Source organism: Pongo abelii, chromosome 4 (genome assembly GCF_028885655.2).
Source record: "Pongo abelii isolate AG06213 chromosome 4, NHGRI_mPonAbe1-v2.0_pri, whole genome shotgun sequence".
In the NCBI taxonomy this organism is placed as follows: Eukaryota; Metazoa; Chordata; class Mammalia; order Primates; family Hominidae; genus Pongo; species Pongo abelii.
Window position 1 is genome coordinate 27,885,272 of NC_071989.2, and position 18,133 is coordinate 27,903,404.

The 18,133-nt window shown below is 34.1% G+C and overlaps 1 long non-coding RNA gene across 2 annotated transcripts; it reads left to right on the forward strand.

Moving 5' to 3' along the window:
- The first annotated feature begins 2,882 nt into the window (after positions 1-2,882).
- Positions 2,883-17,359, forward strand: LOC103890599 (uncharacterized). Of its 2 annotated transcripts, none has more exons than XR_008525180.2 (5): positions 2,883-3,160; positions 5,327-5,419; positions 6,154-6,313; positions 7,955-8,415; positions 14,678-17,359. It is a non-coding gene; the product is annotated as an uncharacterized LOC103890599 (long non-coding RNA). The 2 variants fall into 2 exon arrangements; XR_002914998.3 differs by having other exon boundaries at positions 2,889-3,160; positions 6,217-6,313.
- The last annotated feature ends 774 nt before the right edge of the window (positions 17,360-18,133 follow it).

Genomic DNA, 18,133 nt, shown 5'->3' on the forward strand with positions numbered 1-18,133 from the left:
GTAACTAACATGATTTTCAAATTGACTCAGACTTTAACATGTGAAACATATTACTAATAGAAACGTTGTTACTAATGAGTCAAAAACAAAAAAAACTGTAGCTGCCATTATAGCAAATATTTATAATATTAATTAATATTTCTTTGTCAGACAAGATTGAATGTATTATTCTAGTATATATTTACAGTGGACCCATAGTATAGTTTTCTATTTTACACATCCCATGTGAGTGTGAAAGTTGGCTACTTGCAACTTCTCAGAGATATTTACATATAATTTATAAAAATCTGAATTGATTCAAAGTTAAGAAAACAGAATCAGTCAATTACATTGGAAAATGTTCAAAGAATAACCAGTAAAGGCAATAAAAATGCTTCAAAATTTAAAGTAACAAAAAATTTATATTTTGATTCTAAGAAAACACAATAAGATTTGTTGACAATTACTAAAAATATCAGAATATCTCATATATGATTAAGTAAAACTCATTTGATTGATAGTATACCCAATTAAATTAAGAGCAATAAAATGCTGGTGTACCAAGGGGGTGTACCATAACACCACTCTTGTATGCCCAAGTTCTTAATCAAATTAGAAACTGGATAAGAAACTGGTAAAGTTAAACCAGATTCCACATGATTAGTGCTTTCTTGTAGGGAAGGGAGCTTATAATGCTAGATTCCAGAATTGTTCAAGGGTGTTCTGTCTAAACAGATTCTTCCCCAGGAATAAGCTGTTTTACTATGGGCCAGAGGAAGCAGTAGTGCATATGGCCTTTGAGAATCTCTTAGTTCCAAAGAAAAATGAAACAGAGAGTTGTATTCTTTATAAAGAATTTGTCTTCCTCAACTTATCAATTAACATTAACTCATCTACATATCATGAATAGAATGAAATTAGGAGTGGATAGATAACAAAGTGTTACAGTAAGGAAGCATCAGTAATAGAGATAGAGCATTCTCTCTTCATGTGAGAGAGTGCGTCAATGAGGAGAAATCTATTGTATTAATATTACCACCAAAAAATGTTAAGATAATGTGATTAATTACTTCAACAGATGCTACAAAGCCCAGTATAATATGTAAAGATAAAATTGTATGAAATGTCTCAATTTTTATTAACTTAATCATGAAATTATATGAAATCAAAGCAACTAAGTTGTAAAAAATTGGAAAGCTTGATACAAAATAATTTAAATGACATAATTCTATGTCTTTGAAAAAGATTAAAGTTTAGGAAATTAGTTAAGTATAAGTATTTATACAAAGTTTATAACCTTTCCTTATACCAGCAAAGTACTTAAGAGAGTAAATGATAGATAACAATCTGTTTCATTATTGCAACAAAATGGAAGGAAGAAAACAATAAATAGAAAGGGTTCTACAAGACAAATGTATGATCAAATGGAACATAATTAAAGAGCTTTATTCTAATTATATATTTATATAAGTGTATAATAGGACAAAAAGACTAAATAAAATCTATATTTGTTTTCTTTATATGAACACTAAATAACAAATATTCTAAACCTGTCTATTAAAATTAATTTATTGTTTGGATAAAATTCTTATTTATAGTAAGTGGAATATCAGAAAACAGACTTAATAAAGTTATTTTAAAGTTAGTCTCAAAAAATAAAAACAAAAGCAAAAATATAACCCTGAAATTTTGGTTAATCTTTGGCAGTGAAAGCTCCCCATAGTCCATCCATCCTACTCATTGTAACAATAAACTTCGGATACTTTTTTTTTTTTTGAGACAGAATCTCACTCTGTCACCCAGGCTGGAGTGCAGTGTCATGATCTCGGCTCACTTCAGCCTCTGCTGCCTGGGTTCAAGCGATTCTCCTGCCTCAGCCTCCTGAGTAGCTAGGATTACAGGTGCTTGCCACCACGCCTGGCTAATTTTTGTAGTTTTTCTAAGTAGAGACGGGGAAATTTGGATACATTTTTAGAGTAAAAAAAGTAAATTAAAAATACCCTAATTGAAAACTCTGAAAATAAACAAGTTAGATTTTTTTAAGAGAAGTCAAAATTTGAAAAAGCAACTGTTATTAAAGTGATTTTCATTATTTTTTTTTTCCTTGGGATATTTTTTCCCATTCACAGAGAGGAAAAGCATAGGTGACTACAAGTCTTGCTAGACACTCTGCTGTCAATTTGGCTAAGAAAAAAACAAAAACAAAAACAAAAACAATTAATGGACATTCAGTAAATATTAGCAGAGACAAAGGAATGTTACAAAGGAAGCAAATGGAAATTTTTTAAATGAAAAATAAAATATCTGAAATTAAACATTAAGTTCAATAGCAAAAAAAGAATGATAGTAGGAAAATATGTTGAACATAAAATAGTATGTCCAAAAAGCCAGATCTAACTTATTATTGCCTACAAGGAATCAACTTTGAGTATAAAGAAAACGGTATAAATTAATAGATCAATAGCAATTCCCCAACATAAAGAACATAGAACAATGAATGAGAATAAAGAGATACTTTGAAACAGAAGAATAAGAAAACCTCAAAACGTGAAGGACAATATTAAAAGGTCTAACATATGTGTAATTTCAGTACCCAAAGTTAAAATTGGGGCATACTTCTAAATACCCAAAGACTTTCAAAATCTGCAGTACAGTCAATGACATACATTTACGAACGAAAGAAGCTCAGCAAATTCCAAATAGTGTAAGTGAGACAGCAAAATGCCTAGGCAGATAAAACGGGGTCCCTAGAGAATTTTTGGCCTTCTCCACAAGTGTTTACATTAGATGCTTTTGTGCAGACGAGGGAACCTGCCCAGGGCTTGTCTGGGCATGCCCACAGTGGACTGGAGCCTGACATGCTCACTGGGGCAAGTGGGTGGAGCCATGAGGAATTCATGCCTTGCACAGGGGAGGAGCCTGCCCTCTTGAGCTCTTGTGGTGACCTGGGAATCAATGTGTGAGGTGGTGCTTTTTACCAGGAACCGCTCTCGCTTTGCAAATAGTTTTTTGTTTGTTTGTTTGTTTTCCTTTTTTCCCAATAGAACCCTGCTCTACTCACCCTTCAATGTGCCCGGGTGTCTAAATATTCCTTGTCGTGTGAAAAGAACCCAGGTATAAGCTGAACTAAGGAGCACAATTCTGCAACATTTTGGCACCCAAACGCCGGGCTTGAGAAATGGTGAGTAAGATGCAAACAAAAACTCCCCTTTTTTTCCTTTTCCTTTTAAGCCTTTGTGTCCTCGGACTTTTTCTGAGGGTAGGGGAAATTGTACCTCCCTCCCCTCCACTCCTGTCACTTCCAGGGATCTGGAATGTCAGCCTTTTCCTGTTTTTAAGGGATAGACAGGTGAACCAGAGGCTCCCTGCTCTCCTCTTAAGTTCCTCGCCCTGCTGGAGGAACCCATTTCCATAAGAATAAGATTTTCTTCCTGCAGGCATCTTTCCAACTCTGCACTTTAAACTTTTCTGCCTTTCTCTACCCTGCCAGCAGTTAACTTTTAAGTGAGAGTTTTTATTTTTTTTTCCTTTTAGAAGACATTTTACTAGGCCAGGAATTATAAGGATCACTGTTTATATTCTCTGTAAAGTTTTAATTATTAAAAATGATTCATGAGGTTGATCTTAATCTGTAGCTAATCTAGTGTGCTTTGCATGACTTTCTGTATGGTCAGTAGCAAACTTTGCTGCAGGTCTCCATCTAGTTTTACGTCTTTAAAGTGTGACCTCTAACCTCATGGCAATGTTTTGTTTAGCCTCCACCATTTTACAGTGGCAGCTGGGTTCAATCCTGGCTCAGGGAATAAATTCCTTCTGGTTTGATATCTGGATGACCTTTGCAATTTGTTGATTCTTTTCCCCTCAACAGCCTTGGATTTTTCTTTCCCTGAGCCTTTAGTAAAGTTTGAAAGCCAGAAATACTGGCTGCTTGGTATAACTAAAACCAGATATCAAGGGATTTAAAACAATTTTCTTAAAGAGCACACAGCTTAATTAAAAGTGTATATCCAAGTTATAGGCATATTTAAAAGGCCTTTATTTATTTAATATTTTTCCCCCTTGGATTTCGTTTTGCTGGAAAAAGGGTTTTTTTCCTCAGTTGGCTGAATTCTTTTTCTCCATTTTGTCTTGCCACTCTTGATGCATGCATGGGAGGCTCTAAGATAACTCTGGGGTGCATGGGACTCCTTGAGAAAAACAGAAGGCACCACTGACCCCATTTTGGGAAGAAATCTGTTTTCCTCATGGAACCCCAGGAATTAAAAGCAGATAGATCCCTCTCAAAATCTGTTTTTGCCTCCCAATTATGCCTGTTTATTATGCCCTAGAAGCAGCATGTTTTCCTAGCCCTGTCTCTTAAAGGGATCTGCCTGAAGGACAATAATCCTATTAGGAGACTGGCAAATGAAAAACCTTGTGGCTGCTGAGTTTTCTTCTGCCTGGCTGTGTAGTTATATACGTATTGTATTTGTGATGTTTATAAAAACAGCTCTAATTAATTGGCCTAAAGAAAAATAAGCACTTGGATCAAATATTTTTTAATGGAAAGATAAAAGCTGTGGTAGCTTTTAGTTCTCATGACTTTAATCTTTGAGAAATAAAAACACCTTAAAGATTATTTGGTGAAATGCAGATGCCATCAAAATTTAAATAGGTGGACTAAATTATTCAAGTCAGTTACTAGGTTTGCTAAATGTTTTAAGGCTATAAAATGCTTTTTGAGAATGATTCAATTTGCTGGCTTCACAACTGGTAAGGCCTGGGGACATATGTTACTAACCATGCCCTTAGTTGTGCTGGAAGGAGTCAAACCTTGGCTGCACCTAGCACATAATTAAAACAACTTAGCAGGTTTTACTTTAAAGGTAAAAATTGCTAGGAGTTACCATTATAACATGTAATTGAGACTACTAAAAATATATTTACATTTGAGTTATGTGAGAACAGTAAAATATGTTTTTAGTAAAAAATTATAAGAACGCATAGAAATGTAAAATTTTGCCTAAGGTTAAGATTGTTTTGACTTAAATAAGATAACAGTAAAAGTTCAAACAAGTTGTGGAAGGATTGTAAAAATTAACCTTGCAAAGGAAATCCCATGTGTAAACATATTGACTAAATTCAAAGGATATTATATGGTTTTTCTGTAAATTCAGCATTGAAATAAAAGCACAACAAGGTACTCTTAAAGCAGTAAGCTACTCTTCAGCAAAATTTTTAAAGTGTTATAACAGATTTTTGCTTTTAAAATTTCTGAGTCATCATTTTAGCAAAGTAAATAATTTATGGTAATCTGGAATCCTGTTTCATAACATCAAGTATTTTAAATCCCTAACATACTTAACAGGCTTCCCAAAATCAAACTTCAGTTTCAAAATTGTCTTTCTTGATACCAGACCTTTGGATGCTACAGAGGACACCTGCAACATCAAAAAAAGAGGTAAGCAGGATTATCTGATATATTTTAGGTACATGGGAATGACAAAACGGTGTTCAATCTTTTATAGGTTGTATTTTTGTGAATAATACTAATATACGTTCCAAACTTTTATGGGATTTATACAATTCTAATGTTTGAGCATATACTGTCAATCATAACGATAGCTATTATGTTAAGTTATTGTAAACCATGGAGATAACCAAATTTATTTGCCAATCATGTTTCTGACTGCAACTACCCTGGACATTTTGTTACTCACAAACCATTGTTGTCTTGTTTTGATCCTATCCTCTTCACATGATGTTTATAATCAGCTATGGAACTTTGACAGGTGTTCTCAAATGCAGGTTTCTGATAACTTTGGATAATTGTGACATTGGAATAAAGGAAAAACATACAGGACTCATGAAAATTGAAATGTTCATGGATAGCAAACAAAACAAGAGTTAACTGAATGGACTGAACTAATAGAAAACTGAAGTAATCTTTTTAAATTTTGCTTGGAATATTGCTGATCATTGTTTTGTTTTTCAGAGTCCAGGAAACTTATTTAGAACTATTTATGACCTTTAATAATTGAGTAAGGTGTACTCCTGTGAAAAAAAATTTGGAGCATATATGTCTCTCTCTGCCTGGCTTCTCCAGAATTTGGAAACTAATATTGAGTATTCTTAACTTATGGCAGTATAGTCATTTGCATGAGTGCAATAAGAATCCTTTTTCTTTTGCAATAGAATGAAATTGGAGAAACTGGTTGTTTTACCAGGCTTTGATGGAAATGTGTGCTTCCCTTCAAGGAGTCAATCTCAACTTGCAAGGCTGATGGGAACCCCTTTGGAAAACTGGCCTCAAACGTTTGTCTACACAGTCCACATACAGGGTTCTTAACCTGCGGTGAGTAAAGAATGTCACTTTCCAACAGGCCCAGACACCGTATGCTCTTGGGACCTCAAGAAGAGAGGAGTTTACCCAACTCACAGGTGTATGAGCCAGCTAGGGCTGGGCTCAGCTTTAAATGGTCTTATCTAAGATTCTTTGTGAAACAGATTTTCATGAAAGCCAATCTAAAGGGCCTAGGTAGAAATAATTGTTTTTGCTGTACTTTATGCAAATAATTAAGCCAAGTATAAGACTAAAGTCTATATTGCAAGCAACACAGCCCTATTATGATTTGTTTTTAACAGAAATGAGGACAAGACAGAGATAAATTATGTTTCAAAACTTATCACCATTGGTTTCTAGACTTATTATTTGTTTTTAAGTTTTTGCCTACATTTTAGACTAACCCTGCTTGTTCCTGTGAGCCAACCAACAATCTCTGGCTGCAGCTCAGAAAGGACAAAAGGGGATGGGTAATGTAAAAATCTGGATCAGTATTTTAGTTCTGAACAACTATCCTGCAAATCCTGCCAGCTGATGGGAATAAATAGGATGCCCATCATCCAGAGATTTCCTTTTTGGGAAAGTAAAACCAAGGGAGCTAACCAAAGCAAAACCCCATGCCCCCAAATCTTAGCAAGCATAACTATAGTCACCAGTTATCTGAGTGTGTCACAAGACATCCTTTTCTTTCCTTTGTTGGAGAACTCAATTCCACAGCTTCACTTTAGCATTATGGCTTATGATAAGGAGTCTATGCAACTTCCATGCTGAGACATATTTTTGGTCCCAAAGTCAATTCCAAGCTTTGTGTCAAAGGCCTAAGAAAACTGGATCTTAGGGATCCAGAAGACAGACAATAATGAAAGTCAAAAGGCACAGCACAGTTGAGCATGACTGATTCCTGCTGATTAAGCCAAGCTTCCTCTTTCATGGATAAAGGTCATGCTAGTATCCATGGCATAAATGAGATCTAGAGAATTCAAAGGCTATTGACAGCAGGGGAGATAGGGAGTAAATAAGAAAGAGCAGCTATTCCCATTCCCTAGGTCCCCTGTTAACATGGATGAAAGTCACTTTGACACCCATGGGTGGCACCCTGTCACAGTTGCTGGGACTCAGCAATACAAGAACAGAGGAAAGAAAGAGGAACAACTCACTTTCTCTCCCTTACACACCCTGGGTATTTGCTAGAAAAAGTAAGGAACCAGGCACACATGCTCCCCTATTTCTAGATGAGTAGCTATTCATCTTTAGTCTGCACCCTTTTAGAACACATCATGAATCCCTGGGACTCTTCTGAAGAAAATGCCTTCTTTTTTCCTTTTCCTTCCTCTATCCTCTATTCACTGGTAGGTAGGTAATGGTGTCCTGTACCATAGAACACTTCCCTTAGATGCATCCTTCAAACTGGGAGGAGTTAATTTCTCAAACCATAGACTAATTGGCTTAGGGTTAGGTTCAGGGGAAGGGAATGCAGAAACCTGACATGCCAGCAAAAGGGTAAAAGGTTTTTTTTCCCCATTGGGCTTTTGGCCTCTCTCTCCCTGTGCAAACTGATAAAAGGCCTCTGGATTTTCAAGTTGTCCTTACCCACTCCTTGTTTTGTTTTGATACACATTTTCTAATAACCTGTTTGTGTCTTCTCACTTTTAGGCCATCGAACTCCAAACGATCTGCACCTGGAGCCTTGGATGATGGCCTTTTTTACTGGGAACCCTGAAATAGGCCTCTAAGGGAAATCTGACTGCCATTTTCCCAAAACAACTTCCCTGTCAGTAGGAAGCAATTAGGATTGGTTTTCATCCTTATCTTTATCCTTATTCAAATGGCAGTTAGAGGTACTTCTTTAGAGGGGGGAATGAGACAGCCAAATGCCTAGGCAGATAAAAAGGTGTCCCCGGAGAATTTCCGACCTGTCACATAAGTATTTACATCAGATGCTTTTATGTAGATGAGGGAGACTTCCCAGGGCTTGTCTGGGTATGCCCACAGTGGACTGGAGCCCAGCATGCACACTGGAGGAAGTGGGTGGAGCCACGCGGAAGTCATGCCTTATGCAGGGGAGGAACCTGTTCTCTTCAGCTCCTGTGGTAACGTGGGAATCGATCTGTGAGGTGAGGACCTGTTAGCAGGAACCTGTCTCGCTTTGCTGAAAGTTTTATTTTTCTTTTTGCCCTATAAAACCCTGTTCTACTCACCCTTCAATGTGTCTGCATTCCTAAATTTTCCTGGACAGGTGACAAGAACCTAGGTTTTAGCTGAACTAAGGAGCAAGATTCTGCAACATAAGGTCTAAGAAAACTATGCCTATATCTATTAAATCAAATTGTTAAAAAAAGCAAATATAAAGAAAAAGTCTTCACATCACTAGAGAAAAATGAAATATTATACGTAAAGGAGTAATAATTTGAATGGATTGTCAGAAACCATGACTAGAAGACAGTGGAGCAACATTTTCAAATTTCATAGAGAGAGAAAAGAAAAAAAGAAAAGAAGAAAAAAAAAGAAGACATAATAAAACACCTGTCAGTTTAGTATTCTATACCCATTGAACATAACCTTCAATAGGATGTGAAGTAGACATATTCAGGTGAATAAAAAAAATCAAGAGAATAATAGTTATGTTCTACATGAAATAAAGGAAATTTCTCAGACTAGGTGGAAATTATACTAGTGAGAAACAGATTCGAAGGACTAAAGGAAGAGATGTTAGACTGACAAAGTCAATTTTTAAAAGGCAGATCTAACTTCTTATTGCCTACAATGAATCCACTTTGAATATACAAAAATAGGTAATAATTAAATTGCTAGAAAATCATTTCAAATAAATAATGAGCACATGTAGCTTGGAGAAGATATATTAACATAAAAAGGACTTCAATAAAAAGAGTATTATGCAAAATGATAGAAAAATTTATCAGAAAAACAATATCAATTATAATGTATATACCTAATAAGAGAGCATCAAAATATTTGAAGCAAATCTGACAGAATTAAAAAGAAGAATGGATAAATTCACAATTATAGAAAAAGATTATACACCAGTTTCTTAGTAATTGGTGCAACCACTGGGGAAATGAAACAAAAATAAAGACATAGATCCAAATAACACTTTGTGCTAATAGATATTTCTAGAAAACTGCAGTCAACATTGTTTTCCAGTGTTCATGTATATTCACCATGGTAGACCCTTTACTGTACATAAACCTCATGTTGATAAGTTTAAACAGATTAACAATTTATAGAGTGTATTATCCAGTTACAATAAAACCTAATTAGAAATTAGTGACCGTACTCTAGGAAAGCGAAGCTCTTTTAAATCATCCATTAGTCAAAGAGGAAATCTCTAAAATGTAAATTCTATGAAAAGGGAGTTTAGTTTTACACACTGTTTTGTTCCCAGCATCTAGAAGAGTGACTGGCAATTAATAAATGGTTAACAATTATTATTATAGGAAATGCCCCAGGGGACAGAGAAAGAAATGATAAGGAAATATGCCACGATTTTTCATGACAAATAAATGATAAACAGGTTTTTCATGAAAGATGTAACAGGACCAGCATGGGGCAGGATGGCAATACACATTGGTCTATCTCCTAGGAAACACACAGATTAATGGCTAAAAACACACACCTACAAAAGACAATACTTAGAGTTTACAATCAAGACTCTATTACGAACTCTATAAACTAGAGCAATATTCTAAAAGTATTGATTCTTTAGTTTCCTAATAGAAAAAACTTAAGAAATAATAAAGCAAAGTTTTTTTGTTGTAGTTTTTTTTGCCAAGCTTAATTGAAGTGATTTGTGTTAAAGTGCTCAGTACAGTAACTGGTTCAAAACAAAGAAATCAATGAGTAATACTATTATCACAATTATATGCTGTTAATGCTAGAAAGACTAAGCATCTGATTCCTAACATCAAGATTTGTAAGACTGTGAACTTTGTAACCTCACTTAATCTCTTAGATATGTATTTCTTTTAAGGAAAACATGGGAGAAAAGAGGATTTGTGTGCTGTGGAGCCATTTAGAAATCATTTCTTGGGGGAAAATGGCTAATATTAATATTAGTATTATTGTGATTAAATGAATTAGGAGGTTATACAAAGAAAAGTAGGTCAATTTAGAGAATAAATGTAAACTACAAATACAATAACTCATTTCGTCAAACTATTTTGGTGTTATGGATTTTTACACAGTGAACAAAACACACTTGATTTTCTTTAGAAGATGATATACTATTATTAAGAAATGAGTATATAGACGCTTAGCTCTGTTTTTGAAATGACTCTCAACGTCTTACAAATTGAAAAAGCAAAACCCAAGACTAAAAAAATTAACTTGCAAAAGTCAGTATTATCTGCAGGAATAAACAAAAAAAAGACTCAAATCTCTGAATATTTAATGTGTGAGTTTATGAGTTTTTTGTTTTGTTTTGTTTTGTTTTGTTTTTTTTGAGATGGAGTCTCACTCTGTCACCCAGGCTGGAGTGCAGTGGCGTGATCTCGGCTCACTGCAACCTCTGCCTCCCGGGTTCAAGCGATTCTCCTGCCTCAGCTTCCCGAGTAGCTGGGACTACAGGCACTCACCACCATGCACGGCTAATTTTTGTATATTTAGTAGAGACAGGGTTTCACCATATTGGCCAGGCTGGTCTCGAACTACTGACCTTGTGGTCCACCCACCTTGGCCTCCCAAAGTGCTGGAATTACAGTTGTGAGCCACCGTGCCAGGCCAAGTTTTTTAATATGTTGTTCTTTTTGTTACTTTCCTTTGTCTCTGCTTCCCCTCTCTGAATTAAAGTCAATGCCTTGATTTGTCAAATATGTGGTGAGTACCCACTATGTATAAATCTTTGCATCATTTGCCACAAAAAAGGCTGATATCAATTATATAAAGCCTTAGAATGTGCTAGACAAAAGAGTGATAGATAAATATAACAGAATAGAATATATCTAATATTGCTTTAAAGTTATCATTTGTAATTTTAATTCAACCTGTAGCAGTCTGGTTAGTTTTAAGTATTTATTGAAATTCTATGGACTGTATTTGTAAACTGAGGATTAAAACAAATAGCCTGCAGATTTTCTGTATGGACTTATTAGAAAGGTATATATAAAGTGCCTGCCTGATATAAAGTAAGTCACTTCATATATAGTAGTTACTGTTACTATATTTGGGGAAAACCATGAAAGTTTTATGAAAAAAGTATCCTTTGAGCTTTTACAAACCAGCTTAGTAGGTAGAGTCTGAAAGTTAAATGTGTGTGTGTGTACGTGTGTGTGCCATGGCCCACTTGGACAATCTGTTCAGTTCTACAAACTACCCATCAAAATATGTGTTTAAATGCATAGATTACATAGAAATACATAGTATTACAATAAACATGAAATATATTGAGAATTATTACAGTATTTTATAAATTGTAACATATATATGGTTCTCATAACAATAAATAAGAAAGCATTTAAATCTAGGCAAGTTAAATTTTATGTTTCAAGAAGGATTAGTGTAACGAATATTAAACTCAAGGCTGGTTGTTAACTGCCTTTTACTTATTGATCAGCAAATGATTGTGAATGGGCAATGATGGAAAGTAACTTCTTGTCTGGGTCAGAAGTGGAGAACTCTGAATTTGAGTGTTTTGTGGCCTAATGACTATTGCCAGGCCCAATATAGCTCAATAGATGGCGAGTTTTATGGCATAGCCATCTGTAGAGAGGAAGATGGTAATCACTAATGTTTTGTTGATCAAAATAATTATTACGATTTTGCAGTAAAGATAACTATAAATGGCATTTTGAGGTATCTGCAAAAGATATATCAAATGAAAATAATCTGAAATTTCAAAGATGTGTTGTTTCCATGCCAGATGTCAAAATCCCTGAATTTCACACACAGATTCCATGAAGTCCAAGTTAAGAACCCATGATCTGCCTCTTTGACAAAATACCTTCCGCAGGAATAGTGAAAGCCCTGACATTTCTGTGTGCATAAAAACTGGAAAACTTTAAAAGTAATAAATCACTAAGTCTTTATAAAAATCAATGAGTTAGGTGTGTATTAGCTTATATCGCAGATGAGGAAACTGTGACATGGAATGGATAAATAATTTGCTAAAGTCACATAGATTGTGATTAGGAAACTGGAAATTGAACAACAGCTGTATTGCTCCATGGTCAGTGGTTAATGCTTCAATAACTATACTAAAAGGCTTATTTAAAAGGCTTTTTCACAGATGCATTTATTCTCTTCTACATAATTAGTAATGAAATTTTAGTAATGTCTGTAGCAAAAAGAACCAAGTTTAGGTTGTTGTACAAAATGGCAAATGCATGGAGGGTCAGTTATACCACAAAAAGTTTTATGAATACTCTAACTCACCTACTAATGGCAACAGTGAGAGAATGTGGAGGTCATCCTGAAGAGACATCATCACCCAGGCCTATCAAATCTAACCACTCCTATGTTACTTTCTCATTTTTAATTTAGCATTTTTCATATGCTGCCATATACATGCCATTTTTCACTCTATATGATTTGGGAAGATTTTCTTTAAACAATAAAACAAAATTATTGACCACACCCTCAGTACTAGGTGATCATATATTTTAGGCTAAATCATTTATCCTTATATAAAAGGAATAATGTTATCCCTGAAAATATAGAAGACTAATTGGTATATACGTGTGTGTGTATATATATATATATATGATTAAATCAATACATATATTCAACCTGAGAATGACTTTTTGATACCACAATACCCAGGTTTTTGAAAGGATCTCAGACTTCTAGAAGTCCAGTCTGAAAATGTAATCTTTGGAAACACAGGTATCAACAGGTTTTCAAAATATTTGAGTGTAAAACAGAATTATTTACTAATAAGTTATTAATATTTATATAAAGCACATAGCCATTTGGGATATTAAATTTTTTATGTTATCTTTTGTGGAGTCTTTCATGTCTATCACATTGTCATTTTAAAAGACACTAAATAAATCTAAAAATAGTAACTATAATAACTGGTCATCAGAAGCTCTAGGCTTTCAGATGTTAAAAATTATGACTTAGTCACCTTCATGGAAGCATTTAATTGAGCAAGAAACTCAATGTGAAATTCATATGTCGCTACCAAAAACTGTCATAAATCAATGTGCTTCATTACATTACTGCCATAAATAAGTGTCTTAGGTGGAAAAAATATGTTTTGTGATATTATTCAGTAACCCATTTTAACATTTGAATCTTTAAAAAAATCAAATCCAGTTGGTCATGTAGATCTCATAGATTGCAGGTCTTTTCCATTGTAGACGGACTGCAATTTGGAAATGTGGATTTGTCAACCAGGAAATGTATGAGATATGAAGATGCTGTCTGAGATAGTTGGTCCTTCAGAAATCTAATAGAGCAACAGTCTAGATATACTGAGGAATGATAGCTATACATTAATAAATTCCATATTTGTTCTCATAGGCTCAGTGTGATTCAGCATAGGAAACTCATAAAACATTGCTATGGCCTTTAGAAGACTGAAATGCAAGTCTCCTTGAGCAACAGGTTACTGGAGACATCTCAGACTCTTACAAGTCCTGTCCAATAGTGTAACACATTTATGTATATCCTATATCCAATAATGTAACTAAACTTAAACTACCCGATAACTAAAATTATTTGGTAAAGCTCCTATATTTCATCCACCCTAAGATAAAATAATGCTGGTTAAATTTGCATTTTAAAGAATAGTTTGGTTATTGGCTAAATTTTAATGAGCCATGATCTTAGTTTAGTAAATTTTTAACATAAAATTATGCTAAACAAGATATGATATGTAAACAAAAAGACTTTAATTTCTTAGGCTTCTTTTTATGGTGCACTTTGCCATTTAACAATTAAATTTTTATGCTATAAATTCAGTAAGGTCATACATACGTAAAACTTTCTATAATAGTCTCAGGATTTTGAGATGGCTTGAGGGTCAGATATGAGGAAATTTTACATAGGTTAGACTGTGATTAGTAGACTGGATTTTTTTTTTTTTTTTGAGATGGAGTTTTGCTGTTGTTGCCCAGGCTGGAGGGCAATGGCATTATCTCGGCTCACTGCAACATCCGCCTCCCAGGTTCAAGCAATTCTCCTGCTTCAGCCTCCAGAGTAGCTGGGATTACAATAGATTGGATTTTATCAAGGAATGTATTTCTTCTAGAAAATAGATACACTTTCAAAGATACATTAATGTACATGAGAGCTTGTCTGTGTGCACAGTAGAAAGCCAAAAATAAAGAGGTTATCATCTAATGGCACAAAGTTTTCATATTTCATAAGCTTGCATTTTCTTTTCTTATTAAACACCATCTCACCTTTCTTTTTCAGGAAACACTTTCTGAAAATGTCAGAACTCTTGAAAACATGGATGAGGAAAAGCATAAGGACTGCTTTATGCTTGTCTTATGAATTTTAAAATATGTAATTTAAAGATACTTTAAAGTGATATTTGTGCACTTGTTAACTGACTCAAAGTAGACTGCTAAGGACAGTAAGTAATAAGAGTCTACAAATATCAATAAATTATGAGAAAAAACGGTCTAATGGTACTTAAAATTGCATTGTGATTTATTAAATAACATATTGAACAGCTCCACCTGTAACATTAATATTCCATTTGAGCATATAGAAAATATATTTATCGCAACCTGAAGTGATTTGGAAAGTATGCTGGGAAGAAAATATATTTACATATTAGTCTCAGAGGGTAGGTATCCTGTAGCCAGATGGAATAAGAAGAGAGGGAAGGGAGATTTTGGTGAAAGGGGGAGCATAAGCTGAGGAATAAAGCCACAAACAAGGATTAAATTAGGTAAAGTGCAATTGGCTGAATATTGCATAAGCATACATATGGGAAGAAGTGGAAAAAGGAGTGACAATATGAAGCTAAAGGGTTTGAAGTGTTCAAGATAATACTAGGCTTCCTAGCCTATTCCGAGAAATCTTATTTTAGAGTGCAATAGATAAGAACTTTAAGGATGAAGGTAGGAGACATGCATTCTAGTCTATGTTTTGGTTAATGGACTGAAAGTGAAAGGACTGAAATTGGGGGATGGAATAAAAATGTGATAGAATTGAAAATAGAAAAATCAATTAGCCTAATGTCATTGATGCTTAGAGAAAATATGGAAAATAGTAAATTAGTGATATACATCTTTTCTAATTCACCAGGGTGAGTGAACAAAGGAAATCAGATTTAAAAGTATTTATGACATATATGCAATAAGGTTTCTCAGTCAGACATAGTAAATTGAGAGAAGGGAAGATTTTAGAGGATTGTAAAATGTCTTGCTTGTAGACTAATAGGATATCAGTAAGCAATATGAGCAATAATTTGAAATCGTTTTTGTAAAGTATCATGAAGGTAAACCCTGTTTAGAACAAATTAGATTTGAAGTACTTGTGACAAATGCAGTTAACAATGCCTTTATGAAGCTGGAGAATTGTTGCTTAGCAGAAAAGCTTGTGCTGGACAAATAGATGTCCAAATTGAATAGATGTTTTCTTAAGCTGAACTAATTGAGACAAATATCCTTATTAAATCAAAAAATTAAAAATTGAAATAACCTATGATAGGGTAAATAATTTTATTAATATACACAAGAAATATGTGATGTATATGTATGTACATATGTATACATAGTAATAATACATAGTGCTATATTTAAATGATATTTTACATAGTGCTTTTTCAAATGATTTTTCAATTATTGTTGTTGGTCTGTGTTATTTTAATCATCAAAGCTGATTGATTTCTGTTCTTGTGTTTTGGTTTTTTTTTTGTTTTTTTGAGGTGGACTCTCACTCTGTCACCCATGGTGGAGTACAGTAGTGCGGTCTTAGCTCACTACAAACGCCACCTCCGGGATTCAAGTAATTCTTGTGTCCCAGCCTCTCGAGTAGCTTGGATTGCAGGCATGCACCACCATGAGCTGCAAAATTTTTTGTATTTTTTGTAGAGACGGGTTTTGCCATGTTGGCCAAGCTGGTCTCAAACTCCTGACCTCAAGTGATCCGCCCTGGCTTCCCAAGCCCAGCTGATTCCTGTTTAAATAAAAAGTTACAAAGATCTTCCCACAAGCACTTTATCTTACAATTTACTGAACAATAGAGGCAGTGAAGATGTTTTTCAGAAAGCAATTGTGATCCTGACATTTTCTTCTTATAATCCTGTGCTTTCCTCATGTTTTTTCATATTAAAAGTAATAGTTCTTGTGATGGCACCTAGGATTTGTAACAACCTGTACCCTCATACCTTCTTTATGTCACTTCTCCAAATGCAAAGTATACTCCCTCAGTGTCATTACATTATTTGATTTTTGCCCTGTTCCCTCACCTTTCCATGTGTTTGTTTGCCTATGCCCATCTCCTAGTCACATTTTATCTAGTTAATGCCAACTTGACTTTCAATGCTGTTCAAGATTTACCTCAATCTCAGTGTTTTCTCTTTATAGTCCATGCATGCTTGTCTTGGTTGCCAATCCTCTTGGCTGCCAAAGAATCCCAAATTATCTCTTTCAAAAATACAAGAAATGAAGGAGGACAGGAAGGAGGGCGGTCAGGAAAGAACAAAGAAAGGAGGGGAGAGAAAAAAAGAGAGAAAGAAAGAGAATTAAAGTTAAGGAGGAAGAATTTCACACTGAATTAAAATTGGTAATATTCAGGGATGATTTTATAGTAGGCATACAGTGGTAACTATTAGTTAAATTATTGAATTATTCCAAAAGATGATTTGTAAAAATTACCCTGAAGCATTTTAGGAATGTTACATTGAAGTAGGTATGCAATTTCAAAAGAAACTGGACTGCAAAAATAGCCATTGTGTGTACCTGTGGACCAGAATATTATATTTTGCTTAAGTTTGAAGTGTTAAAGTGCCCAACTTGCTCTTATTTTAACCTAGCAAATTTTCAGCAGAACTTAAGATTATATAGTATTTGATTTTTTCATTTCTCACAACAGTTGGAATTCTATTTTATTGAAAATTATACAATAAAATGTTAAAAAATCTTTGTTCCTGCAGTTACGTAATCTTATGCCAAAGTCGATAAATTATTAAACTAAAATCAAACCCACTAAGCATAACAATTTGAGAAAATGATTATTAAAACATATACCGTTTAGAAGGGCAATGCCTTTTTAGTATTATAGTGAAGAAAAATAACCCTATCAATTATTTAATACACCAAGAATATAAGGATGTAAAATCTTTTCCTCTCATATATCACATTGTCTGATGTATTTAGCTGTGATGACATTCCAGAAAACATCACTTTTTAAAATTTCTAAGATTTTATTATGTTGCTAGCAAATTAACTTTTTTCAAGTACTGTAACAAAATCCCTAAATGGGCTTTATAAGAACTATTTTTAATGTAATATTAATCATGTTTTATTTATCATCCATACATAGATGGTAACTTATCTTGTATTCCTAGTGTCTGAAGTGAAGAGTAACACACACACACCCCAATACCAATTTAATTGATAAATATATAATCATTTGTTTTCAAATATTTATGTTGATACTTGCTTGTGTACTTGTAATGTAGGTCTATAAAAGGGACTATTTTCTTTCTGTGAAACTGAAGCTTAAAGCAGTGCTTGTCACAAATTCAAAATCACCTTGCTTTGTCAACATTTTCAGATGTTTTTGGCTCAGTCTGATGAGAGCGTCACTGCAGTAAAGGGATCTTATTGAAATGTTTTAACTAAAGATAAAATGTCACCAATAGGAAAAAATAAAATCAAGGATATAAACAGAAAATCAATAAATGTGAAATGT